At 42.9% G+C, this 27,135-nt stretch overlaps 1 protein-coding gene across 1 annotated transcript in view; it reads right to left on the bottom strand.

Moving 5' to 3' along the window:
• Positions 1-27,135, bottom strand: part of ITPR2 (inositol 1,4,5-trisphosphate receptor type 2) — a 248,309-nt gene that overhangs the window by 216,306 nt on the left and 4,868 nt on the right. The gene's annotated exons all lie outside the window — the stretch shown is intronic.

Genomic DNA, 27,135 nt, shown 5'->3' with positions numbered 1-27,135 from the left:
ATGACAAAGAATTTTGGAAGTCAGCAGTTCCAATCTCATAACAGACGTAGATGCAAACATGAGGTGTCAGTGAGGAAGGGGAATTGAAGAAAGAGCTTCAGGAGCAAGCAGAGGGCCTTAGGGAGTTGTGTTTTTCACTGTCTAAGTCAGGCCAAGCTTAACAAGAACAGAGTGAGGTCTGTAAAGCAGGACTCAGGAAGAGTCTTGCAGGCATCCTGCACTCTGTCCATGTTCTAATAGGCCAAAGCTTCCTACAAACAGCACTTAAAACCTGGAGTTACTGAGAGCCAACTGAAAAGGACTACCTTAACAGAAGCTTTGCCAAAGGATTTTAATGCCAAGGAGTGCTTCTCACTCTCAACAAAATCCCTCACAGGTTTTTAAGGAGGAACACATAAGGTTTGACTTTAAGCAGTGTCAGGATGGAGGCATAGTGAAAGGCCAACCATAACTCACAAGGAACCTCCTGCGTTCCTTAGTGACAACTTGTGCACCCTGGTGACAACCACAACTGTGGGTGAAATGCAAAACTTCCACCACAGCAAGTCACTGCAGCCAAAGCCAGAGAGAAAACAAGGTGTTGGTGCTGAGGAAAACAAATGCACACTCTCTGAGCCAGCCAGTTGCTCAAACACACTAGCCCTGCAGAGAACAGATACGCAACAATTAATATCAATCACTTGCCATTGAGCATTCTCTAAAGGCACAAAGATAAGGACCATAAATGAGTTCAGCAGCATTCAGGAACCAGACATCCGAGAAAACAAAGGAGAAAGGAACTGGTGCTGCTTCCATCCCACGGACACAAAATCAGAGCACAGAAAGGTTGATTGACATGTGGCAGGGCAGTGGCATGACAGAGCAGGAACATCATCTCCTGAGCCCTTGCTCAGCACCTTAGCTTCTCACACCTTTGTTTCTTATAACACAGGACAAAAATCTGAGGAAAGTATTGCTTTGTTTATTTAGCGGTTATTAAATTACCAATTTAATCCCCGGCATTTCCACATAATGCCAGTCATCCTGTATTCCAGCTGCATGACCTTCAGGGAGTCCAACAGCTCCTTGTTTACCCTGGAGGTGCTTGTTATGGTACCGTAGGGAGAGCTGAGCTGCACATTGCACATGATGCAAGACTTCAGCCCGCCCTGCAGAGGGGAACAGAAGACGCTCTTCAAACACAGACCACTTCCTCTGATACGCAATTCAAAATATTCAAATCCCACTTTTATAGCGAGCCAAAAGCAGCTGCTGGTTTGTTACTGACACCTGCAAGGTGGGTGTGTTAAACAAGCAGCAATTCAAGACCTTTGTAACCTGCTAACAAATCCATTTGAGATGTGTGAAACCAACAACAGGTTTGGCTGCAAAAGGTCCTGGGCACCTGCAGTGACTGTCAGACCACACCACAGCAGGTTTTAAGATCACTTGCTTGTAGGTTTGAATAGGAGGACAAAGTGCACCAGACCAGGCCTTTCAGATAAAGGCAGAATTTATTGTATTATATTTATTGTATTATACCATAAAATGTGCAAGCTATGTAAACACTGATCTAAATCACGGTGCCAATATTCAAGCCACTTAACCATGGTACTATCAGAGAAACTTTAACAAACTTCAAGGGGCTTAATTCCTCAGTTGGACAGCAGACAATACTGCTTTGTGCTCTCTGCTGTCATTCAGCACCTGGCACATGCAATGCAATTGCATTTCAGTTTTCCATACATTGGCAGCACATAAATGACAAAGGAGATCCCTGCACATGGGTGGAATGATCTCTAGCTGAGCTGATTCTTCCCTGAACACAAGAAATACCTGGGGTTTGCCCAGTTGCTCCAAGTAACTGCTGCGATTAAGCTACAGTTCATTGGTGGGGCCTAAGATAAATCATCAGAAAAGTCAAAACAGTAATTACATCCCTGGACTTTACGCATGGCCCTTTGTATTCAGTAATTGCAAAATTAGGGGCTGAAAGCAACAATGCTTGTGGGATTGCTCGTCACAGATGCCCAGTCATTCTCCCACTGAAGCCAGTGGAAGTTTTCCACTCACTGCAGGCCAAGCAAGGGCAGTTCCTCATCACAGTGCCACAGGCAGCCAACCTCACAGACCAGCAGATGTTTAAGCCATTAAGGGCTCACAGTGTACAGAAGTGTACACAGCTACAGTGTACAAAGGCTCATTAAAAAAGAATTGGAGCTACCTAAAGCAATGCCAAGGAGATAAGGGGTGCTTCTCCACAGAGGCAGAAGGGGAAATAAAGGCAGTTCCAACTCTCCACTATCATCACAGAATCACAGGATGTGTCAGGGTGGAAGGAGCCACAGTGGGGCACCTGGTCCTACTTCCCTGCTCCAGCAGGGCCATCCCAGAGTATAGGGCACAGGCTTGTGCCCAGACAGCTCTGGAATACCTCCAGAGAGGACACTCCACACCCTCTCTGGTCAATCTGTTCAGTCACGGCACAGGAAGAAAGTTCTGCCTCATGTCAAGGAGTTTTGCACCTCTCTTCCTCTCCTTTCATTCTCTCCCATCACCTGGTGGAGTTGAAGCTGTCCCTTCTCTGGTGAAATAGGAGGAAGGACACAGGGGTGGGAGGAGCAGGACTGAGCAGCAACAGTATAACTGATAAGGAAGGTATGTTGGCAGAAAAGTCTAGTGGTGCCTGGGTTCATAGATAGGAATCATATATGCTTCATAAGTCTGTGTGTCCTGCAAGCTCCCCTGATTACCTAACACGGGCTAAAGGTACATACACCAAAGGTTTCTAGGAACTTGTAGATGTAGTGCAAGAGTCAAGGAGTAGTTGTACAGCTGTAATCCTAGAAGGACTATTCCCAGTGATGAGTTATTTTAGATCTACTACTGAGATACATTCTGAAAGAACAAAAACCAATATAAGAAAACAATAGGAAAGGAATGATGATGGGTGTCATGATTTTTAGGTCTCTTTCATAACATAAGATGCTTTTTAGATTGTCCAAGAAAGAACCCACATAATATAATTTATCTTAGCTTTGTGCCTTGGGTTTCAAAAACACCACCTTGAAATGTATTTTACCTCTTCCCACCAACAGAGATTTCCACCCAATAATCATAGCCAATATTATTAAGTCCAACAATACCTGAATAAACACAAGAGCACACAGACTCCCCCATATGTGGAACTGCACGTTTGTCTCTGTGTGTGTGTAACTTGTTAAAAAATACAAGACCCAGTTGCTGATGTCTATTACACACTCAGTACTATTTATACATCTCTGGAGTATTTTACTCCTCAAAAAGCTGAATAAATTAAGCTAGAGGTGATGTCTTCAATCTAAGACACTCAAGTTGGTCAGCTTTAATAGTATCATAATTTCACTGCCTTTTTGAGCAGCACAAGGCCTGGGCAGCAGCAGGAAGAGGGGCAAGGTTGGTGACAGGCATCAGCAAGAGAAGCTGGAAATTCTAGCTGTCAGTGGAGCCCAGCAACCTATTTGTCCAGAAAGAATGCTGAGGTTCCATCCCAAAACCATATAACCTCAACATGCCCTCATGAACAAAGGAGCAGCCCCCAAAGCCTCCCTCACTTTGCTCCTCAGATGTCCCTTCACACAAGTTCCTCCAGAGCACCTGCCACCCAGGACACTTCTTTCCTCCCAAACTGCAGTTCAACCCTCTCCCGTGCTCCACACATCCCAGCAACCACTTGGGAAGAGAGGCACAAGTCATACCACCAAGAAACCAACCAATAACGAACAATAGGTGATTAAAATTTTGCTGCCCTGGAAATCAAACATCAAATACCTAAGTGCCAAAACAATCAGATCCACCCAGTTCTTCTCCACGTCCACCCACTTTTCATTTCATTGAGCCTCTTATCAGGCATCTAGGTCAGCCCACTTCTTGTGTGCTTCAAGTGGTCTTCTGCCAAAAATCTACAGTCATCCTACCTCGCCCTTCCCAAAATGTGAGTTCATACTCCTTTCTGACTACCAGCCCTGCTTCAGATGATTTACAGCTCTCTGATTTAGCTGACCCATATGAAATGTGTCCTTTTTCCTGTCTCTTTCCAAAGCAACTTTTTTCGCCATCATATTTTCAAATATTTTAGGGTCACCTACATTAATCCCAGCTCACACAGAAAATAAAAAGGTTCCTTGCACTTACAGTAGGGCTATTAAATCTCGGTACCATTTAGGAAGATTACAGGCTAAAAACCCCTTTTGACAAATGAGAGGACAGCAGAACACAATATTTAAAGAACTTCACTTAATACCAGTGAGGTAAAGCAGCATGGAAAGTCTGCTGTACCTCTAAGCACAAGAAAGCACAAGAAAGTCTGGCTCCTGCCTGCCTCAAACCTTAGAAAATTTTTGCTTTCCTTTCTGAACAAATTTTAATTGCCATAAACACAAAGCATAAAACAGGTTGAAAGGAGCTGTTTAATAAATACCCTTACGCTGGGAAAGCAAAATTCTGTGCATCTAAAACATTCCAAACTCCTCCAGGTGTTTAAAAGAGCAGACGAATTTCACCATGAACCATCTTCAGTGTGAAACAATGACGTGGGTGCATTTTATCTCTCGCTGCGCAGAGAGAGAACACTCAGCCATTCCCACCATCCCAAAAAATGCCTGTGTGGGTCTCTTTGAATTGTATTATCAAGTGGTGTGGAGACACAAGGTCAGAAAGCACAATCCCAAGCACATACTGGGAAACAAAAATACCACCATACCAGCAGGCAGCTCCACATTTGCAGTAATAACTGCACAAATAATTAGCCCTGAAGTTTTTCCCTTATCTGATAGTGCATTCATATGTACTTGTAACTGTACCTGCAGGCTTGCATGTCAAGGGGGAGGGGGGAGTAAAAGCAGAATTTTTTCTGCTCAATTAAGTAATCCAGCTATAAATCCTGAATGTCATTTTGTTATTCTATTGTATTGTGTTATATCCAATCATGCTTTTAGCTTGCAAAAGCTTCTGTTTAGTAGAACTTGTTTATCCCTTATTATAGCTATATTTACATTTAAAACATTGTGCAATTTCAATTAAATTCTAAGAACAGAACTAAAATAAATTATTACAAAGGAATTAAATGCTACTTGGAGGTTACAGGGGAAAGGAGAAAGCATGGTTCTTAGATTTTAGTCTCAGTTTTGCAATTTTCTTGGCCTGCATAATAGGTAAGCCATTAACACACTAAGAAAATAGTACAGAGCTTTGTTTGGACACACTAATTTTTGCCAAGTAAATTAACATTTGCACAGTATTTCAAGATCCTCGCATAAATAAAACATACATCAAGTAATTTTCAGTGGTGCCAAGCACACCTATTTTCTGCTGTCAAAAGGGGATTGGGAATTGTTCACAGTCCCAAGGCTCATAGAGCTCAAGAACTGTTTGGACAATGCACTCAGGCACAGTGTGTGATTCTTGAGGCTGTGCTGTGCAAGGCCAGGAGTTGAACTCAATGATCCTTGTGGGTTCTTCCAGCTCAGGATATTCTGTGATTCCGTGGAGAATTGGCAGTGGGAGGAGGTGTGCCAGCCTATCCCACCCAGCTCCCTCCCCAGGCACACCCAGTCCTGCTGTACTTCTCTGTAACACTGGTGCTCTGCTCCCAGGCAGGTTTTGGCTTCAGTCTGTCTCAGTGCCTTGGATAAACAAATTACATTCCCATAAACCCAAGGAAATGGTTGATTTCTTCCTTTGTTTCTTTTCTATTTTTTTGAATATAAAAAGTAAGAGTATCACACAAGGATGTTGCGACAGCCTAAAGGTATTTAATTGGAAAACACTTCCACAGGCAAGCCCTCTTTTGGGCAAAATTTGTATTAAAGCTAAAAAAATTGAAACGATAAAATGAGTATTAGGAAAGCTTTCTGAAGGCTTTCTTTACTGGCTTGCAGAACACAGACACACTAATAATGCATATCACCTGCAGGACTGGGCAATTTTTCCATTACTAATTTTTCCATTACATTTTCCTTTTAGGTGTAATCCTGGTTGTCTTTGAACAGACAAAGTTTCCACCGATGTCTCTGAGGCCAGGTTTTCACCCCCATCATCCCAGCTTCCCAGAAGTGCACTGAGAGATGAAGCTTAAAGAAGCAGCAGTGTCAGCACCTCACACTGAGGGTCATTCATCAAAGATTTAATTACAATCTAACCGCTGCAGCATTTCCACCTAATCCAGCTAACTACATCTAGAATGCAAACACTGTAACAAGCCCAGGATTTGACCCAAACTTAGAAGTAAATCAAGATCACACACATGACTTTAACTCTGCTTGCTCACACCTTAAAACCACTTGTAACAGGTCTGCAACTCGGCTCTCAATGTAAGAAAGCACAGATAGAGTAGAATTATTAGGTATATCAACCTAACACACATTAGAAACACTAACACTGGGACCACTGTAAACTAAAAATGAGGGTTTCAGAGGGTTTCTTTCTTTTTAGGCATATAGCTCACTAACCAGTCCCTATCAGTTTAAATTTCCATGGTACACAGCAGCTTCAGAAAAGAGATCCTAGTAACAGCATCACTGCTCCCAAATCCAAGCAGAACTCATTGCAGAGTTACCTATTCAGGCAGAAACAGCAAAGCTAAGCCAGCAGCATAGGGAGAATAATCCAAATCAAAAGGAATTCTGTGTTTAATTTACAACAGAAGAATTTGAGAGTTTTTCCTCAGCTTTGCACATATTTGTTAATGGCCACTTGAAAGGACTGCTTTGAAGAACTATGTGCTAATAAAAGGCGTCAGAAAGACTGGATTGTTCCCTGTTAACAGCATCTAATGAAAATGGAGAGATTTACCCAGAAAAATACTGCTGAGAAATGCCAACATCTGTCCAGTGATCAAAAAGTGACTTCATCCCCATAATGAAGGCAGTCACACCTACTCATCAAAACAGCAACACTTACTGTAGAAAGGAAGCATAAGCAAAGGAAGAAAATTAGGAAACTTTGCAGAAATAGCACAATGTAAAAATATTGCTGTTTAAGCAGACAAACCAGCCTCAGATGCTACTGTAAGGCCTATAATGAAATAATGAATAATGAAATGTCATCTGAAATGAAAACATATATATAGGCAAGCGCATGCAAAAATATATACATACACAAATATACATGAAAAAGTTATCAATCCTGCAAACACAGGTTGGAATGTAAATCCTGGAAAACAATCCAAGTTCTTTCTCCATTTTGTAACACAAACAGCAATAATCCAGCAGACCAACCCATGTCACACTACGTAAAAATGTGAGTGGAAAACATTGCTCAACCAAAATGCTGATACTTTACACATTCTGCAGTGCATTTCACACAGGAGAGGTAAATTTTACATGCCTAATGTTTTGCTTAAGTTAAAAAAACCCACAGTTTTTCAGACAATACAGATAGCAAGACCCTCCATGTTACAAAGCCTGTTGTGTGCCAGGACACCAAATGAAGAAAGGGCTCACCTCATTTCAGAGGCCAACAATGGGGACAAGTCCCAAGCTCGTGTGAACACATGTAATTCCAGTGAAATTAGTCAAACAGCCCTTTTCTGCAGCAACTCAGCACCTGACCCAGTGCTTTTGACATCCTTCCTTTAGTGCACCTTCCTTCAGCAGCACCAGAATCTGTCTTCAAGGCCAAGCACACTCACCCAACACATCCTGAGCTCCCTCAGCCACAGCCCCTTTCCATGAGATGTGCAATATCCTGGCACTGGGTACAAACCTGGGCTTTACAGCAGGAACACCAACCTTTCCTGACCACCCCCTTGCCAAGGAATCACTCTGGAACTGTAGTGCTACCTGGTTTTGCCTTCAGATAAAAGGAGACAGCTCTCAGGCTGAACAACATAACCACCAACAAGCTTGTAGCCAGCACACAGTCCAGCTCCCAAAACCCTGCTGCTGGTTTCAGCCTTCACTTCTGCCCTTGGAGACAATGACTTTGGCTGGCAAGAATTCCCTGAAGGAGGTTTGCTCACCCTTTGTTGTGTCCAGCTCTCACCAGTGGCAATGAGAATCGTGCACAGGAGGTAGCTCCACGTTAACACGCGCTCCAAATCTCTGAACAAAGGATTGTTTGATTTTTATTTTCACTTTGCAACAATAAATGTTTACAAATCTTTGCAGCTGGGCCAGGTATTTTTGCATATTCTCTTTGCTCTTCTCTTTCCTCAGCAGCAAGTTAAAAAAACCCCTTCCAAACAAAAACCAGCTGAGAAATCACAGTGACTTTATTTACTTGTTTTAAAACCGAGAAGAGCCAGTTTCCTATGGGGAGAGATCATTTTGGGAGCTGATCCAGATTGTCTCAGAGCTGCTTTCCCAGCTGCTGAGAGCAGCTCTGGGAGCCCTTTGCCACACCTACCCCAGACCTGTACACACTCGCTTGACAGAGTCCCACGTAGCAGCCCCGAGCAGAAGCCTGGAGAGGAAATGCTGGGGAACACTCCGGCCACAGCGGAAGGAGCTGGGAAGTAGGAAAGTCACGGAACAGCAGCCACAAGCAGGGTGGCAAAACAGGCATTTCTGTGCAAGTGGACAGGTATGAAGTTAAAGATAGAAAAGGAGCCCATGCTACTTGTAGGAACTTTTCCTAACCATAAAGCAGGAAAATTAATATCAAGTGGGTTCCCACCTCAAAACTGTTTCAGACCTTTCTCAAACCGATCACCAGGCAGGCTGGCATCTCCCACAAGGAGGCTACACTCACAACAGCCAGTCTCACATGCCCAAGGGCTCTCCCAGGCTCTGAGGCACAGAAAACCTCCCATCTGCTCAGCAAAGCTCAGCATTCTAACCAGGGTGGCTGCAGGAAGAGCTTCCAGGACCCCTCCAGCCCCATTGTTAATGGCAAAAATCACTCCAGGAAACACTTAGAGCAGTATAGGTTATTGTCCAGCACCCCAGAGCATACAAGAGCAGGTGTTTATTTATTAACACAGATTTTTTGGTCCACCTGAGCTCTCAGCAATGACTCTGCTGAGCACAAGGAGCTCTCAGACTCCCTGGCTGTGCTGTCAGCTGTCAGTCAGATCACCTTCTAAGGTGTGTCTTAACAAGAAGCTCTGTTACAAAGAAATGAGTTTGGCCTTTTACCTTCAGGCCCTCCAGTTCGGCAGCATTCTTTTCAGCTGAAGGAAATGCTTCCAGGTCTCCATGCACAGCTTATCCTGACACCTTAACGGAGGAAAAACATCTGCAAATAATCACTTTCTACTGGGAAAACTGGAGTCTTTTATCACTTACATACATTTACCGGGAATTAACTGGCAGAGAAACAAAGAAGTCAAGTTTTCTAGAAAAGCCTGCGCTTGGTGATACGATAAGGGGAACAATGATATCCACTTCATTTTTCCTTTTTAAGTGCAATCCTGCTGTACACACATACACTTATCAACACTCGCGCTACAAATCCCACAGAATCCGTGGGATTTAAAGATGCAGACTGTGTGTGACCTGGGAAAAAGGAGCATGGTTCCTCCTTCTGGATCAGTATCCAACACAATCCGGGCACACACAACGCACCTTCTCTTTCCTGTGCCAAAGTATATACCTCAGAAAGCAAAGGCAAACCAGCTCCAGGGTTACACCTAACCCCTGTTGCAAAAGCTCTTCAAGCCAAAGCAATCAACTCTAGAAGAACTGTGATGCTATCACAAATTTTATTCCAAACCATGCGATCTTTGGTATCTTTTCCATTGGTCTCCTTCCTGATGCAGCATTGAGAGATATTAAAAACTCCTCTACTTTCACTGGAAAGGAAAAGAGTGTGTTCCTTGCTGTCACCACTGCCCTGAAAAATGTGAAAAATGGCCTCCAGCTCTGAGAGCTCAAACACCAGAAGATCAAGAGAACAGATGCACATATGACTATATTTTTCAAACCCCTCTCTTTTGTTTCTGGGGGATCTGACTCATAATTTTCAGAAGCAAACAGGAAGCACTGCAGACATCTCCAAGTATTTCCTCTCTCCACCCTCCCACCCACCTCTCTTGTCTTTTACATAATTTCTGGAGACTTTATTAATCCTTTTGCTTATATTAGCAATGAAATAGCACCTCTCTACACCAGCTCCAGTGCACCAAGGTGCAGATACTGTCCTTTGCCCAGTTCCAAGGGACAGACGTCCTCATCCCCCTGATAGGACAAAGCAGGGCTTTCCCTGCCTGAGGAAGCCAGGCCTTGGGGGTTGGCAGGAGGCAGCTGTGGGGAATTCACTCCCACTCCCCACAGCAGAGTGGGACCTGGAGCAGAGAAACAGGATGAAGAAGTGTTAGAAGGTAATGTGCCGGGAAAGCCTTTTTACCTCACTCCATTTATTACAGCGCTTCCTTTCATTGTATACATGGGAAAAAATAACATTTCCCCTTCTCCACTCACGGGCAGGACCTGTCAGAGCGCCGGGCAAGCAGCTGCTTGGCGGACTGGGCAGGAGGCGTGGCAGAGGGACAGCCTTGGGATGAGCTCCTCTGCACGCAGAGCATAGCCCTGGCTGCAGCATGCAGGGTTTTAGCTGGTCCTGCAAGAAGTTCTTGGTGCCCTCGAGCAACAGGAGCTGGGAAGGGCTGGCAGTGGGATGGCACAGGGCTCCAAGGCACGACTGAGGGGGACAGAAACAATATGAGGGACGACAGGAGAAAAGAAATTACCTGGTTTGAAGAAGACCATGCAGCTCCCACAAGGAACTGGAGCAAGGTCTGAATGCAATGGGTGATGGACTAAGTAGCCACCACTCCTGCATGACCAACTCTCAACCACGATGGTGGGGACCATGCAGAAATGCAATGGAAAGCCATCTGTTTCCCTTTTTAGAGATGTCAGCTCTCTCTGGTCAGAGTAGACAAAGTATATGGGATACATCTCAGCAGGTCTTCTCAGGAAGAAGGCATTCTGCTTTTCAGGGTGCTTTGTGTATTTCAACTCTTTATGTCAGTGCAAGGTCTTAAATGCAATTACAGACAAGCCTGATATCCTCAGGTTTATTTTCATGACATCCCCGTTCCCACAGAGACTTTGTAGCAGCAACTGCTACTGCACACTCCCTGTAAAGGGAACCTGGACACAAAAACAAGCATACCAAAGCACACATCTAGTTTCAAGGTAAACTAATCGGTCCAGACAACCCCCATTTTAAAAGTTTTAATCTAACATGGTGCAATAATATTTAGCACATTAAAACTATTCTAACCTTTTCCTTATCACTCCACAAAGCTCTCGGGCACATTATCAGAAGAGTTTTACCTGCTGCCTGGCACATTAAGATTAAAAGCCTGCCCACTGCCTCAGCTACTATTCCCTATTCACTTGTGCATAGTAAATAATACTCCACAGCTATAAGCTGATCTGAACAGATAGCAGAGCACCCCACCCAAAAATCAGCTCAATTTTTATCACCTCCCCAGATTTTATGACCTATTCAAAAAGCCAATTGTCTATCGCTGTGGTGCAGCTTTGCATACGGTTACACAGTTCCTTCTCCAAGTCAAACAGCACCACAATGTCTGGGATAATCTCATCCACTCACATAAACAATTAGTCTGCTATATTTTGATTAACACTTCCGTTTAAGAGGACATTGAGATACTTCAGCCTGAGTGGCAGAAGGTCTGGCCTCCTGCTAAAACAGACCTGCTCTTCCCCAGCCTCCTCCCTGACTGGAAATCCCAGCTATGAGCCTTGCTCCAAGCACCTCTCTGGAGCAGAATTCTCCACTATTTTCTGACTTGACAGATGGAAATAAAACAGCATACCTGACACTCCATTGAGTTACAAGACCCATGGATCACAGTACTCAATAAAAGAATAAGTTGACCCAAATGCAGGCAAGGGCAAAAGTAAACATTAATCTGGGTCGTTCATTTCACATTACAACCTTTCAGAGCCTGAGGGTCTCTAAGCAACAGTCAACCCCGTTAGCACAAATCATCCACTAAATTACTTAAGTATATGAGCTCATATTGCTTAGAGAGGGCTGAGAAACACTCACATAAACTGTTTTGATGGGGAGCAGTAATGTGAAGCCACTGATAAAAAACAGCTTGCAGAGTAAGTGTACATCCACAGCCTCGGTACTTTGAAGAACTATTCATCAAGGCAAAAGGCACAACCATCTCTAACACCACAGTTTACTCACATATAAATTCTTCCGTCAGTATAGTGCCCTAAATAAGACATCAGAAGTTAACTGCTCTCTTGTGATCCATTAAGATAGAAACAGATATTGGTTAAACCTAAATATTATCATATTTCTTAGAAAAACTGAAGCAGAGACAAGGATTTATTCTACTGCATGTATATGCTGCTTGCTACTCTGAGTACTTAAAAGGACTACAAATTATTCCTGTACCTCACAATGTGCTGTTCATCCGGCTGGACTGCAGCTTTGTGTCAGCAATTATGTGAGTTGGAAGTGCGCTTGAGCCTTTGTTCTTTCTTTTTTCTAACCTTTAATCTGAAAATGTTTTAGAACATGTTTTTGTTTATTTTTACCTTTCAAGTTTAATTTTTGTCATAGGAAAAGAACACCAAAAATAACTATTTGTTTGTATTTAAAGCTCTGTGTTTACACAACAGAAAAGCTTGTCTCTAACTTGTCGTCCTGAAATTTGAAAAAAGTATCACAGCACTTCACTCAACAAAGTCCACCTAAGTTCCTCCCAACTAACTTTGAAGAGATCTTGTCATAGCTGTAGAGCAGACTTTCAATGGCATTTAAATCAGATATTCTGCTGACTTATTCTGGCTACACAGAAAGTAACTGACCAGCAAGTGCTGTTCTTTATCTGCAAGGGATGGCACAAATATCCAACTTCCCCTCCTCTCAACACACTGTAGCCAAGGTGGAAGAACTAAAATGAGAGTTCACAGCACCCCCTGTAATCCCCTCTAGGCAAGATCCATTTGAAAGCAGCTGCTGCCACATTAGGGCTAATATTAATCAGAAATTCAGGCACACAGAATTTCATCTGGACACCCATGTGCCAGTTTAAGGTGGGAACAGCAGCCTCCAAAGAGAAAATTCCTCATCCCAAGACTAGGAGCAAACCATGTGGAAAGAGCTACCAATATTCACAATGCACAGGAAAATCCTCCTCCCTCTCCTTTTCAGCTAGATTGAATAACCCACATCTCATTGCATTCACAATAATTCAGTCCCATTTTATATGGAGAAGGATTGAGAACTCACAGAAGGTACTTAAGGTCCACCCTACAAAACAGATTCATATTTCTTTTGGCTGTAAAAGTCAGGGAGAAAAAGCCTGCACCAGTTTTTTAACAGAAGCAATGAGTGCCTTCAATAACCCATAGAAAACAAGTACTCAGATTAGATCCCTCAAGCTACCAGTACATAAAAACAACTAAAACACAACCAAAACATAGAAATTCCAAAGCTCCTTCAATGGGTAACGCCATCCACCAACACAGATACCCACAGCCAAGGTGTAGCGACGACTCTGACAGCATTTGAAGATAATTGAAGACATTTCATCACTCAGGCAAGCCTGTGAATAAAATATCTTCATTATCCTCAGAGCACTGAAGTGATTGAAAAGAAGAGCTGACAAGATATTTTCAGTCCTTTCAGGCTAAAAGGATAAAATTCCTTTAGTTCTTCTATGACCACTGCTAAACTGAGATAATAGCTGAAAAGCAGCTACTGAAAAAAAATGCTTTCTTTCACCTCAGCTTGTTGGAAATCTTTATTCTTGATCTGGACATGAACTTGGTCTTCTTAGCCTATGCACTTGTCAGTACAAGGGTAGACTATTTTAACACCTATTTCAGCTACACAGGAAAATGAGGCACAAAGGGCAATTGGGACTGAATTGTCCTTGATTCATTATGTCTCACTCACATCCAGTCAATCCCTGGACTTCATCAGCTCTCCTGTAAAATTCCAACCAAGAGATGTTCATGTTTCCAAACAAGCTGGAACAAGTTTTCCAGCCTAGTGTTTGATCTTCTACACAGTCCACATCACCCCAGAAGTTCTTCATAATGTAGGGATTCCCTTTATATTGAAACAAAATAACTTTTGGAGTATAATTCATATTCTCATCCACTCCTGTTTTAAATTCCTCAAAAGCAGTGGGACACAGTGCCCTCATTTCCTTGAATCTATGAAATAAGAGAGATGAAGGTAGAAGTCCAAAATGATCCTTTCTACCCACACCCATCAGCCTGTGGGCACACTGAGATAGGCTGTCTTTTCTGGAAGCCTGCAGTCTCAAAGACTTAGCAAAATACTTAGAATTCCAAATTCTCCTTTGATCCACAGATGATTTACTCTTGTTTATACATCTACAAAAGTCATTCAGCCAAGTTTCTCCTATTTGCAGTGCCCTTTGGTGCCTGATTTTACAAGCACTGGGTGATTTTGTGAAATAAGTCACGACTGTGTCAGTGGGCAGTCATAACCACCAATTCTCTGGAAGAAAAAAACCCTCAGCTCCTCAGCCACACACTCCAGTGATGCCTCCATAAGACACTGTTGAGCTGGGCTCCCTCTTTTATCTGTCCTGCCAATATCATATTTCCTGCACCACTTTGTGCTTATATGCCACCAAATCACTCATTTTGCAAATCAGCCATGACTCTTCCAGCACCCGCAGGTTCAGCAGTTTCAAAGCCATGATACAATTTCTGAATGAATATAACCACCTGTGTACTATCTCACTTCTAAATTTCAAATGTGTCTGATGAGATCAGAAAACCTTGATCATGCCACTTAGAGGGAATGCTAGCTACACTTTCAGATGATGGCAAGAGCCAAAATGGTCTCCTGTGAAAGCTTTTGGCTGATCTGAAATCTGTTCCAGGAGCAATACATTCATCAGGTGAATGATTCAGGAGGGTTTTCGCCTTATTCAGAAGGAATGCAAAAGTGATGCCTTTTCCAGCAGTCATTCCTTGAAATAGTTCCTTGATCTTCTGCCTAAGGCAATATCTGCAACAAATTAATTTGAGTGAGGCATCAAGGTGACCCTGTTGCTCCCTGATCTGTGAGCACCCATGAACGCACAGCCCTATTAATTCCTACAGTGAAATGTGTCAGCTGCTCTCAAGATGCCCCGGATAACACTGACCACATACTTCTTCCTCAGATAAATTAAAATGAGAACATCTGAAATTTTAAGCACCAAGAGGAGTTCTCCCCAAAGAGCTCAAAATTTTCTGTCCTACTTTGTCGCCTTCTAAGCTCCCCTTGCCTTCTTATACCTGTGCTTCCATAGCTGAGTAACTGATCTGTGAGGTCATTCATAAAGTCAAGACTCTGCTGAGGCTCAAACACAAAGCAATCCAAAGCTCCCCTCACCTACATATTTTGTGGAAAATAGATCAGAACCACAGAAAATATATTTTTGACCAACTCAGTGACCCCACCCTGCTGTTTGAAAGTGGCTTTATTTGCTATTCATTTCCCTAACTTGCCTGGACAGTTTTTAATTGCTGCTTGTAAAAGGTTTCACTTTCCCCTGCAAATCAAAGTGTCACTAGGAAACGTCTTTGCTTTGACTTCTACTGATGCATCCAGCCCTTTTTCCAGATGGCATTTTTATTATTGCATTAATTCTACCCCCAAGTCTTTGAGTTCTTGTATTAGAAATAATATCAATTCTCTCTGAAATCTTTTCTCTTCTGTGATTGCTTCTCACACCATGGAACCACAAGAATACCAGTCACAAATTTACACTTTGGAAGTTGGATCCATCCCATGATACCAGATTACTGTTAGTCTGAAGCAATTGTGTCAGTTCTGGAGACTTAAGGGCTGTTTCTGCCATAAAGAAAAGTTTGAGATGGTGTCAGGTATTTTTTCATCAGCCATTTGGAAATAGTTTTATATAATCATAGAATCATTTAGGTTGGAAAATATCTCTAAGATCATTGAGTCCAATGAGTCCGAGAACTTGAGAATTCTTGTTTTCCTGAACTCAGGACATATCAAACAGCAGGAGTTTCTTTGACAGCAGTTTTTAGAGAGAAGAGTGCTCAGTGGCACACTCATTTTATTGCTCTTGGGTTAGCAGATTTTCTTGCCTACGACTGATGTTTTTCTCTTGTGTTCTCTGTACTCATTCTGGCCTGTACACCTTGCTCTGATGATGCTGAATTTCTTTATAAGGAGTCTCTTGGGTAACAGCCCAGTTTTTATGAAGCTTTACCAAGCATAAGTGCTTTGGGTGGTGACTTCTATTGCTCCAGTTATCAGGCTGCAGAAAGGAAGCAGGATTTTCTCCCTCACCTCCATTACAAATGAAGAACATTAATTATACTTATCAGTCAACAAGGTTCCCCCCAATGGGTGAGCATAACAATAATGCCAGCAAGTGTAAGACTTTCTTCAGCACTCAGTTTTCTCAAAATGATAAATTCTCTGTCTTTAGACACAAAATAAAACAACACAACTTCTGAGACATGGGAACCTTAGTGAACTAACTAGCTTTGTCACTACTGGCGTAAGCCCAGTTACTGTGAGATAAACCAATATAAAACAATTTGAACAGCTCGCCAGATCAATGCTTATAAAAGAGCACTGGCCCAGAACTTGGAGTCTTTGGTAGTATTCCACAATTTGTCAGCATGCACTTGCTCATCTGTTTGTGTCCCACCCCTTAATCCACAGTTTCCCTTCAAAGATACTTTAGATCCATGCCTGAAAACTCAAACCAGCACTGTCCCACTTCCAGCACTGCTGAAGCAAAAGTTCCATTAAGAGCAGCCTAATCACAGGGACAGTTTAATCTGACACAGAAAGGAAATGGATCAGATGAAATGGAGATTTTGACTCCACCAGCCCCGTGCACAACATGGCCTCAAATGAGCTGTTATAACCAAACTTTACATGCCATGGTTTTACTGTATCCTACATATTACAGGGGGAGGAGATGTGGGACATTCATTGGTCCTTGCCTTCAGTGACAGAAAAACCTGTTCAACTACAAAAGTTAATACAGACAAGACTTAATTGCCTACCAGGTCCTGACCTTGTTCTGTTTCTGCAAGAGAAGTCACTGCTAACACAAACTGAGCAAACCCCTAACCCAGACCCTGCAGCTGCCCAGGGGCCAGAGCAGTGCTCTCTCTGAACAGCCAGGTGTCTGCCTCTGAGAGGTTTGTTCATCAAATCCTAGTTTACCTTTTAATACTGCTGAAGATCTAGTCAGGGAAGTAAAAAATCTGAATTTGCATCTTATTCAACAGGTTCTTTTGAAAAATTGCCTCATGACATCTTTGCAGTTTAAGTTCACAAATTTGCAAGTGTAGGACCCGCATCTTAAATTATTTATACAGGGAATGATGCCATGAAGCTTTGAAACTATTTTGTACTTTACGTTTTCTGAGGAAAAGAATATATAATACCACAGAATGGCCTGGACTTAAAGGATCCTTAAAAATCATCTTGTCCCAATGCCCTGCCATGGGCAGGTACACCTTCCACTATCCCAGCTTGCTCCAAGCCCCATCCAGCCTGGCCTTGGACACTGCCAGGGATGGGGCAGCCACAGCTGCCCTGTGCAACCTGTGCCAGGGCCTCACCACCCTCACAGGAAGAATTTGTTGCTGGTACCCCATCTAATCCTCCTCTCTGTCAGTGTGAAGCCATTGCCCCTTGTCCTGTCACTCCAGGCCCTTGTCAGGAGTTTCTCTCCATCTTTCCTAAAGGCTCCCTTCAGGCTAAACAACTCCAGTTCTCTCAGCCTTTCCTCACAGGGGAGATGCTCCATCCCTTTAATCAGCCTGGCCAGCCTGACACAAATAAATTTTTACCTCCTCACCACCAAAATTAAAAATTCATTAATTTTTCTGCATGTTATTTTGTACTTTTATGATTTAAAGGCAAAGTTATTCTTTATAAATAACACACTACAATGATAAGTAAGGATATCTACAGAGATACCTGAAAATCTTATTTGAAACTTGGACTTCTGTATGTAGTGAAGTGATCAGCTTTACAGTTCTCACAGCAACACTAAAATCCAAAATCATTATACATCAGTTCAGGACTTAGGAAATCTGTTTGAAAGAAAATTTTGACTTACAAAGTTCTGTTTTCAACCTGGGAAGCATTATAGATGTTGCTCTACCTGACTTTTCAGGTAGATGGAAAGATGGCAAGCCTGATGGAAAACCTCATTTTACTCCATTGAAGTTCCACAAAAGTCTCCACTAAACTCTGACTTTTCTGCTCTCTGTAAAGAGCCAAGTTCACTGAGCCTTGTCAAATTTGGAACAGGAATTTATGGATTGGCACTCCCAGTGCCAGACAACAAAGCAAGGACTGCATTCAGCTGAAAACAGAGACCACCTTAGCAAAAACTGATAACCTAAAAAAATTGTCCAAACCATCAAAGAAAACACCACTAACAGGCAGCTAACCTTTTTCACTCCATACAGTTTGTTGATCTGTTTTTGCTTTCTTTTTTTAATAAAGGATTTTTTAAAATCTCAACTTTCTATGAAGACTTTAAACTTTTATTCTTTGATCAGAAGAATGAAACTTGCTTAGTGATGCATTTGAACATTTTTCAGCATTCACAATTGAACAAAGATCTGCTCCCAGTGTTTTTAAAAGTGATATCCAGTCTTTCCTAATACATTGGTTTTTCTTCCTCTCTTTATTTATTGTTTCTGAACAGTCAAAAAATATTAGCCAGACTGAAAAGATGACAGAATATTTTAGCAAAGTACGCAAGGGAGAAACTGAGGACATTCAAAAGTAAGAGAGCTTGGGATTTTACAAAGTCAGGTATTGCAAGATTCAGGACAAAACTATACTCACATCCAACTCTGCTGCCCTCTAAAGCTGCCAAGTTAAATTTTCCACATCACAGTGCTCAAAGTGACACAACTACCCAAAATTTACTTGTAACAACTGGACTGCTGTCTTTTAACTGTGGGAAGCAAGTATAAAAAGTCTAGGGCTTACTAAGAGCTTAAGCAGTTGTTTCTCTAATTCTGCATGCTTTCAACTGCCCCTGCAGCACTGATTAACTTGTGTGTGTCAAGTGCAGGGAATAAAAAAGTTGTTTGAAATTCAAACAAGCCTCTAAGAGAAAATCAAGATAAGAAGCCCAAGCATTGAAACGCAAGAAGTTTCTGTATTTTGAGTTTCAAATAAAGAGGCTCGTTTCAGGGTTTGTTTGTTGTTTTTCCTCTTAAATGACATTGATTTATATCTGTCAGAGGTCAAAGAACAAAAACTTGACTACTGTTTTAATATCATACAGAAAAGAGCTGGAGGAAGCTTAACTCACTGTCAAATCACAGAGCGAGCTGAGTTGGAAGGCACCCACAGTGATAACCACCACATTTGGATATGCTCTTCCAGCTTCCTCCTGCCAAGTATTTTCATATAAATTTCAACCCAATACCTTCACTCATGCAGCAGCAATGACCTAAAGGGAGATTTCAAAGGAATTGCCCAAACTTTACTATAGAAAAAGATTACCAAGTGCTACCATTCGTTATATATAACTTTTGTTGTTACAAAAAGTATCACAGGCAATCTTAAAGCTGCAATTTCTTTCTGGAGGAACTGGCATTTTACCTCAGACATTCTCTTGGAGAAGGTAATATAAAACATGCATTTTCCTGGACAAAGTCAAAAACCTTCAGAATAAAAAACAAACAACTATTCAAGTATTTGAAACTTCACCAGCCTTAGTACAGACCTCAAACATTTGAAATAGCAAAGTAAACAGTGGCAGTGGCAAGCTGACATCTTTTCTTTGAAAAGACCGAAGTCTGTCAGTAGCTTTCAGAGCTATTTTCTCTCAGCAGGGACTGCAGATCTCTTGGTAACTGCAGCTCCTGCTCCTCTTCACCCTTCTAACACTTGCTCTGCTCATTTCTCATCCTTAATTCATCAATACACCTCTCTTCCTCCTTTTCATCATCCAGCAAAGGAACACTAGAAGGACAGGGGAGGCTGTTTTCCTCACATTCTTTTCTGCAGCCTATAGCTCAAGATTCTCTTTCCTCTGTTACTAAGCAATGAGTAAGAATTGTTTTTAAGTCAGATACTTTGGACAACGCTTTGTTTCTACTCAACAGCAATCCAAACACGCAAACGAATGAGGGTAAGAGGTAGACACAGACAGAGGCACAGAAAGAGTCACCAAACCAGCAACAAGAGCAACAAGACCATTCCTGACACAACCTTTTGGCTACCACAGCCAAAACAGCTCCTCAAAACCTCAAGCAGTACTTAATATCAGATGTGAATGAGTACATTTTAACCCTGTGTTTTTCTTGTTTAACTCTGTTTCCAAAGCCTTACCTAGCAAGAATGTCATTTCTCAGTTTGTTTCGCATTTGAACTGAACTGAGGCACTAAAACCAGAAATTATTTTTACTTCTGCAGAGATAGGGAACATATAGCAGTTGGACAACTGAGGGTCTCCTGTGACCCCCCAGGAAAGGAATCTGGAAATCCGGAGAATCAGGATTCACCTCCCACACAGATGCAGGTCAGGTTGAGGGCTCTTGGTGCCCAGTGTCAGCAGAGAGAAGCTGCCCCTGCCAGGGAAAACTGCTGTCCCCCAGCAAGAGGCAGGTATCTCGACAGCCCATGAAGTCTTAGGGTGAAATCCTTCCTCAGCTTACACCTGCTAAACCTGGGCAAAACTCCACAGGGGCAGAGAAAGACAAGCCCTCCACGTTGGAGAAGTGGCTGGAGAAAGCCCCGCAGCTCGGGAAGACTCTGGACACACAGACTCTTGGGGTTTTTTAAAAAACAGGGATAACATGCTTTTTTTTTATTTGGTTTGGTGGTTGTTTAGGGTTTTTTGGCTAATCCTGTTCTCAGAAAGGCCGTTTTACTTGAAACTTTCCACAGCAAACCATCCAGCTCCAGGCATCTACCCTGGGTCCCAAACATCAAGGTTTAGCACCATAAACAGCTGAAACGAGGACTCGTGTCAGGAAGTTCCACCACCTACATACTGCTGGTTCCAGTAATTAGATGGAATCAGATTTACAAATAACAAATGAAGATTTAAAGGAATCAGTCATAAGGGAGATTATGTCCTTAATGGAATTAAAATATCAATTAAAATCTCTGATCAAGAGACAAAACACAGTACAGACAAGGTAAAAAGTAAACCTTGAAGTACTGTCGGTTTTCTTTTCTCCATTTTGATACCAACAGTATCAAAGTGATGGAGTTTCACCCGCATCCCTTTTCTGCTACAAGAAGTGGCTGACCTTTCAAAGCAAGCAGAAACCAGACTTTCAGGTGCAGAGGACTTGGCTTTGTGCTGTTGCCCAACAAACAGGCTCAGGCTCCAGCCGAGCAGCACCGGCAGTGGAGGGTTCCAAAGACCTTGCTGTGCTGTGGAACACCTTGGCTGAGGTGGCCAAGGTCCACGTGCCCCTTGGGAAACAATCTTCCAGGCTGGGGAAGTCAGAGATTTACTGACTTCCTCCTCTGCAGTACTTTTAAAATACAGGGAAACTGTGGTTTCTAGTGACACCAAGAACCACGCAAAGCTGGTCTTATTTAATCCCCTCATTATGTAAAAGTGAGGTAAAAAAGACTGCAAGTCACACAGGTCAAACAATCTTCCCTCTCTTTCCTGACTACTCCCCACATCACCCACAGCCCAACTGAGAACTGTAGAAGTTGTATGTCCTATCTCCATCCAAAATCTAAGTCCTCTCTTATTTCCAGTTACCACCACAGGGCTTATGGGTAAAACTCACTTCCACATCAACACATCAGTTCTCTCCCTGACCCTCATTTTCTCTCCAATTCTGTTTGAGAATGAGCCCTTTGGACCAAGGATATTACATTTAATCATACAGCCTCATAAATCATACTGCTGTAATTAAGTCTAATGTTATGTTCCCTCACACCAAAGTTCTGTTCTGTGAACAAGTAAAACTTCTGAAACAAACCAACTCCCCTTGGGGCTCACGGCCTGCTGCATTCCCCTGAGGCTGCTTTGTGGAAAGCTTTGTCTCATTGTTTATTTAAAGATGGCACTGCTGTTAGGATATTTGAAACAAGCATCAAAATAAGGTTGTTATAAAAGCTGGAGCAGTGCCTAATTGCTGGTGAGAGTGGATAATTACAGAGGATATGAGCTTTGATATATGGATTGAATAGCAAGGTATGCAAGATACAGAGGTGTATTTATATGCCTACATCTCCACTTACATGGCATTTATTGTAAGATCAATGAAAGTAGTTAATAATGCATCTAATAAAGCTTATTAGTTATCACAGAAAAGAAATACACTGTGCAGCTGAAAAGTGTACATCACCATATATTCAAAACAGCTGCAGAATTCAGATCAGGGCTGCTGCATTAGAAAGACAACCAAGAGAACATATTCCTGAAAATGCCAATCCTACAGAGTATTTAAAAAAAAATCAGAATCACACAATCAAAACTGTCAAATTTCATTGGTTCTAACAGTCTAGAGGATAAAGTACCTAGGAAACAAAAGATAAAAGTAGTTTTGCCCACAGAAAAGCTGAAATTCATATTCCCTTTTAGGGAGTCTCTCTTTTAGGTATTATTTGATTCTCTATGTGTCTGAATCAAATTATGATTAATTCTAGTTATGCCACTCTCACTTTCTTCAGGCTTTTTATTCTTTTCTGACTAATTACCTTTTTCCAGCTGGCACGCGAAAGAAAAGAAAAAATTGATATTAATTAAAGGACAGATACTCTGTTCCTTAACCATATGATGCAAACACTGCATTGGTGTCCTGGAAGCATCATCAGTCACTACATCTTTTCTCTTAGCACCATTCCTGAAGCCATCAAGATGACATAATTTAGCCTTTGTTATACTTGCAACATTTTGATTTATGCTGCTTCTTAAGCGCTTTCTACTTAATCTTGTCTCTTCACAGAGTATGATTGACTGAACCCCTCTGTGAAGCCCAAGTTCCACAAGACAACTAATTCCCAAAAACCCAGTGAAGAAGCCTGAATAATTCTGGGATATTTTGAGTATGAAAGCTCCAGCAAGCACTTCCACAAATTAAGAGAAGTTGTTCAAGAAAAATCAACATTACATGCACAGAAATGAATCCAAAATATTTTACAACAAAATTCTTGCTGCTAATTAGAAGTAAATCTCAGCATCCCTCGTCATCCAGGGCCATCCATCAAAGAGCAGGTGGGTCCTGCTGCATGCTCCATTAATTATGTTCCAGGAGATATCTCTCTGCACATTTATGGAGGTGAAACAGGAATGCAGCTCCCCATGGTGACTAACAGGCCCATTGTCAAACTTTCCTACAGCTGATCCTGGCCATTGTCACTACTTAGGTTTTTTTTCCCCACCCCTCCAGGCAAGAATATTTTCTTCCCCTTATTGTACTGATAGGTGATTAATGCAGTTTTAATTGCCACCATGCATCGCTGAGAGCATTCACAGCCAAAATAGTGAGAAAGGTGGTCTCACAACCAGCCTAGAACAATGTAAGATCCCTGGATTCATTGCCTGCCCCTGCCACACGTCTCCTGTGGGACATAAGGCCGCCAACTGGGCAGAAGACAAAACACACTACAAGCTAAAGAAATAAGGGAAAGCCATAAAGAATTAGCACAGTTCAGTAATCCAGTATCAAACCTATCTTGCAATGACAGAATGCTACCAATGGATGTAAGTTCCTTTTCCCAAACATTTCCTTGACTATCAGCTCATACATGCAAAAGCATTCTCATTCTTTAAAAGGAAGGAGGGCAGGCGAGGAAACCCAGAGAGCATTGAGGTTGGAAAGCCAGGCTACACATCATCAGAACCTCAAAGCAACATCCAAACCCAGCGGAAGCCCAAAGCCAAGCAGAAAAAAAGAGCAGGGAATTTCTTGGGCTCTCATACCTCAAAAATCCAAAGGTCTGCAGTAGCCAATGGGGAATGCTGAGGCCTGAAACCCTCTACTTTACCATGATCCAGAGGTGCCCTCTCCTTGTGGGATCCACAGCCTACAACATTCTCTTGGAGACAGATGATTACACCTCTTCTCCCAAAACTGAGCAAAACTGCTCTCTTTTAAAATATAGAGCAAGAATTGGAGCAGCAGTGCCCAGCTTCCCTGCTCCCATCCCACCCTACAGCACTAACCCCAGATGCAGAAGAGAGGTTCAGTTTCCTCTTCTGACTAAGAGTGATCAAAGCTGAAAGCAGAGCCTTCATGCTCACATCCAACAGCTGCTCATAGCACTGAAACCATTCAGAGACAAGAAGGGCAAGGGCAAGGACACAGGCTTCTTCCAGCTCTAAGAAGCATCCCAAACCTTTGGGGACCCACTTACAGAATGTAGTTCCAGCAATCTTCAAACCCTCTTTGTAGAGGGAGGTGTGGAAAGGCACTCCTGCCCTCACCTAGCACCTCACAGCATGCTCACCTGGGCACAGGGCCACAGATCCTCTGTCTCCTAAAAAGAGATGGTTAAACCTCCAAAACTACACCAGAGCAAGACTTCCACACTCAGGTTACAGTAGATATTAACCTGGCCCAACACATGATCTGGACAGCTCAGCTACATCTTCCTCTCTGCTTTTAGTTTTCTGGGAACACTGAGCATGTGAAAATTTCTGCACTGGCAAGTGAGGAAAAAATACTCCAAAATTCAAGCAATAGCCTATGCTTTGAAATCTCACTCTAAACTCATGTGTTGAGCTGGATCAACCCTTCAAGGAGTGCCGTCCACTGACGTGACAGACTTGCCCTGATTGGAGAGGTGCTGTGCACTTTTTAACCTTATTTATAGAATGGCCTCACTCATGCTTTGTTTAAGAAACAATTAGCCTTTGACAGCTTAAAATAAACAGGACTCTCTCTCTCTGCTGAACAGCCACTAGCCGTGAGCTGGATTTCAAATTTTTGAAACAGCATGAGACTCTTCAGTGGGCTCAGTAGTGTCAGAGAGGTGCTGGGCAAGCTAAGCCTTCAGAACAGCACTCTGAGCAATCCGAGCAAGAGTCATCAAACAAAGATTCACATCAGCCAAACGAAAAAACTAATCATTCCAAATCCTACCCTATTTCTCCTCACCAACTAGAGGCACCTTTGGAAGGTGAGGCCTGCTCTTTCCAGAGATTTGCAGAGAACCTGCAGGAATGCAGAAGGGACAGGAGTTCATCAATGGTTGCACACCAAAAGTGCAGCTGGCCAAACTTTTCCCCTGAGCATAAGAAGTTGTTCTGCTTTCTGTGTTGCTCCAGCCAGTCCAAAGGCAGCAATTGCAATAGCTGGCACAGATAATGTCACTTGGCATCACAATTTTAAATTTCAGTCCAAGCTCTTGTACCACCAGCAGAGGGGTCAGCATTCCCATTGAGTAGCCATGGGAGTTTTCCACTGGTGACTTTAAGCTTCCTGGAGCTCTTCCACTCCAGCCTGCTGGTTCTGCAGCTGCCTTTACCATGCCAGGGAGCAGGGCACAAAAAAAGCTGTGCTGAAAAGCCAGCAGCGGTACATCAGCATTCTTGAACTCTTGTCTCATCCCAGGTAGTTTTCTTGAGCCATGTTTTCTGGCTAAAAGAATAGAAAATGTTGGCCTGAATAGAAGACGTTGGCTCAAGCTCACTTGTTTCTTCTAGTAAAGAGCTCCCATGTGCCCTAGGCAAGCCTGGATCTTGGCTTCTCCTCTATAAAACAGGGAGTAAATGTCCTGCCTTAACTCCAAGGGATCAGGGGAGGATCAGCAGTCTGAATCCTGTGGCAGGGCAATGCCAACACATACTCAAGTGAGAGCTGTAGAGCACCAGCCACAGCCGGAACATCCATGACACGAGCAGGTGTTCTCAGAAAGGAGGAACACAATGAAAAGCAAAAGCACGGCACGCTCAGCTTCCTCCGGATAACAGAACCCAGTGATGAGACAAAACACCACCACCAACCAACAACAGACCGTGCCAGCAAAAAGGAAGTGCTGGGGAGAACAAGAATAAGAAACAATATCCAGCAATGAAAAGCTGCAGAAAGCAAAATTTTTCAGACAGAATTTAAAGTTGTAAGAGTCAGCAAAACAAAAGATGCGAGACAACATGGGGAGTCATGGAGAGACCAGGTACCAAATTAACAAATAGAGGAACACACCATGGAAAAACACTTGTCATCAGATCAAAAGAGCGAACAGCAAGGATTGGATGCAATAAAAAGATTCTAAAAAATATAAAAGACCTCGAACACCGACTCTTTTCCGCTAACAGCAGCACACCAAGTTAACCTAAACATCCATTGTTTGCATTTTCACACCAACATTCCCCCCATGGCAGGGATCTCAGAACACAGGGAGCCTAACACAAACACAGAAGCGATACCCAAGCACACATTAACTTGCCTTAGCATGTTTCACTGCCACTCCGAGGGTACCAGTAACATTCAAGCAGATATTTACTAGAGTTTGATCTGCCTTGCCAATCACATCACTTACAGCCATGCAGCACAGGAGCTGTTTCCAGTGGCAAAGGTTTCAGGACATGCCACAAAGCCACTGAAGCTCCTGCAGCTCTCCTGCAAACGTCAGATGGAACCATCGCAGCCTCCGGACAGGTCATTGCAACCCAACTACAGGATGGTTTTAAAAAATGTATCAATGTAATGAAATGTATCAGTGTACCTCTGTCATTCTGCGCTGAGGCTTTCCCTCCTGGATTCCCAAAGGACGATTTAAAGCGGTCACGGCTAATGAAAACTTGAAACAGCGGTTCAGCGAAGTAGCCACAGCTAAAATACATCTTTTCACCCCGCACACAGAAAGAGCTCACGGGAAAAGCATCCCAATGAAGCTAAATATCTGATTATAACTATCTCGCCACTGACAACCAGATTGTGCCGGACACAAACCTGAAATAAAGGGATGCACATTTAACGAGCTGATTATGACGATGAGCAAGAAAGCAAAGGTTTTGCCTTTTACGTCTTTGTCAAAAATTCTCGGATGTGCAATTAACCTTAATTAATCAATTAAAAGGTCAGCTACACATGAAGACCGCAGGAAGACGTTTGAGCAGGGCAGAGAGCGGGCTCCGGGACTGCGCTCGGGGCCGGCGCGGGGGCGCAGCCCCGGAGGAGCCGAGCGGGGATCCCGGCACCACCGCCGGCACCGCGGCCGCCCGGGCCCGGCTCGGGAACTTCTCTCATCCCCTGCCGCTCCCCA

The sequence above is a fragment of the Sylvia atricapilla genome, chromosome 5, assembly GCF_009819655.1.
Source record: "Sylvia atricapilla isolate bSylAtr1 chromosome 5, bSylAtr1.pri, whole genome shotgun sequence".
NCBI classification, from domain to species: domain Eukaryota; kingdom Metazoa; phylum Chordata; class Aves; order Passeriformes; family Sylviidae; genus Sylvia; species Sylvia atricapilla.
The sequence above is the reverse complement of the archived record's forward strand: the minus strand, read 5'-3'. Positions and strand labels throughout refer to the sequence as shown.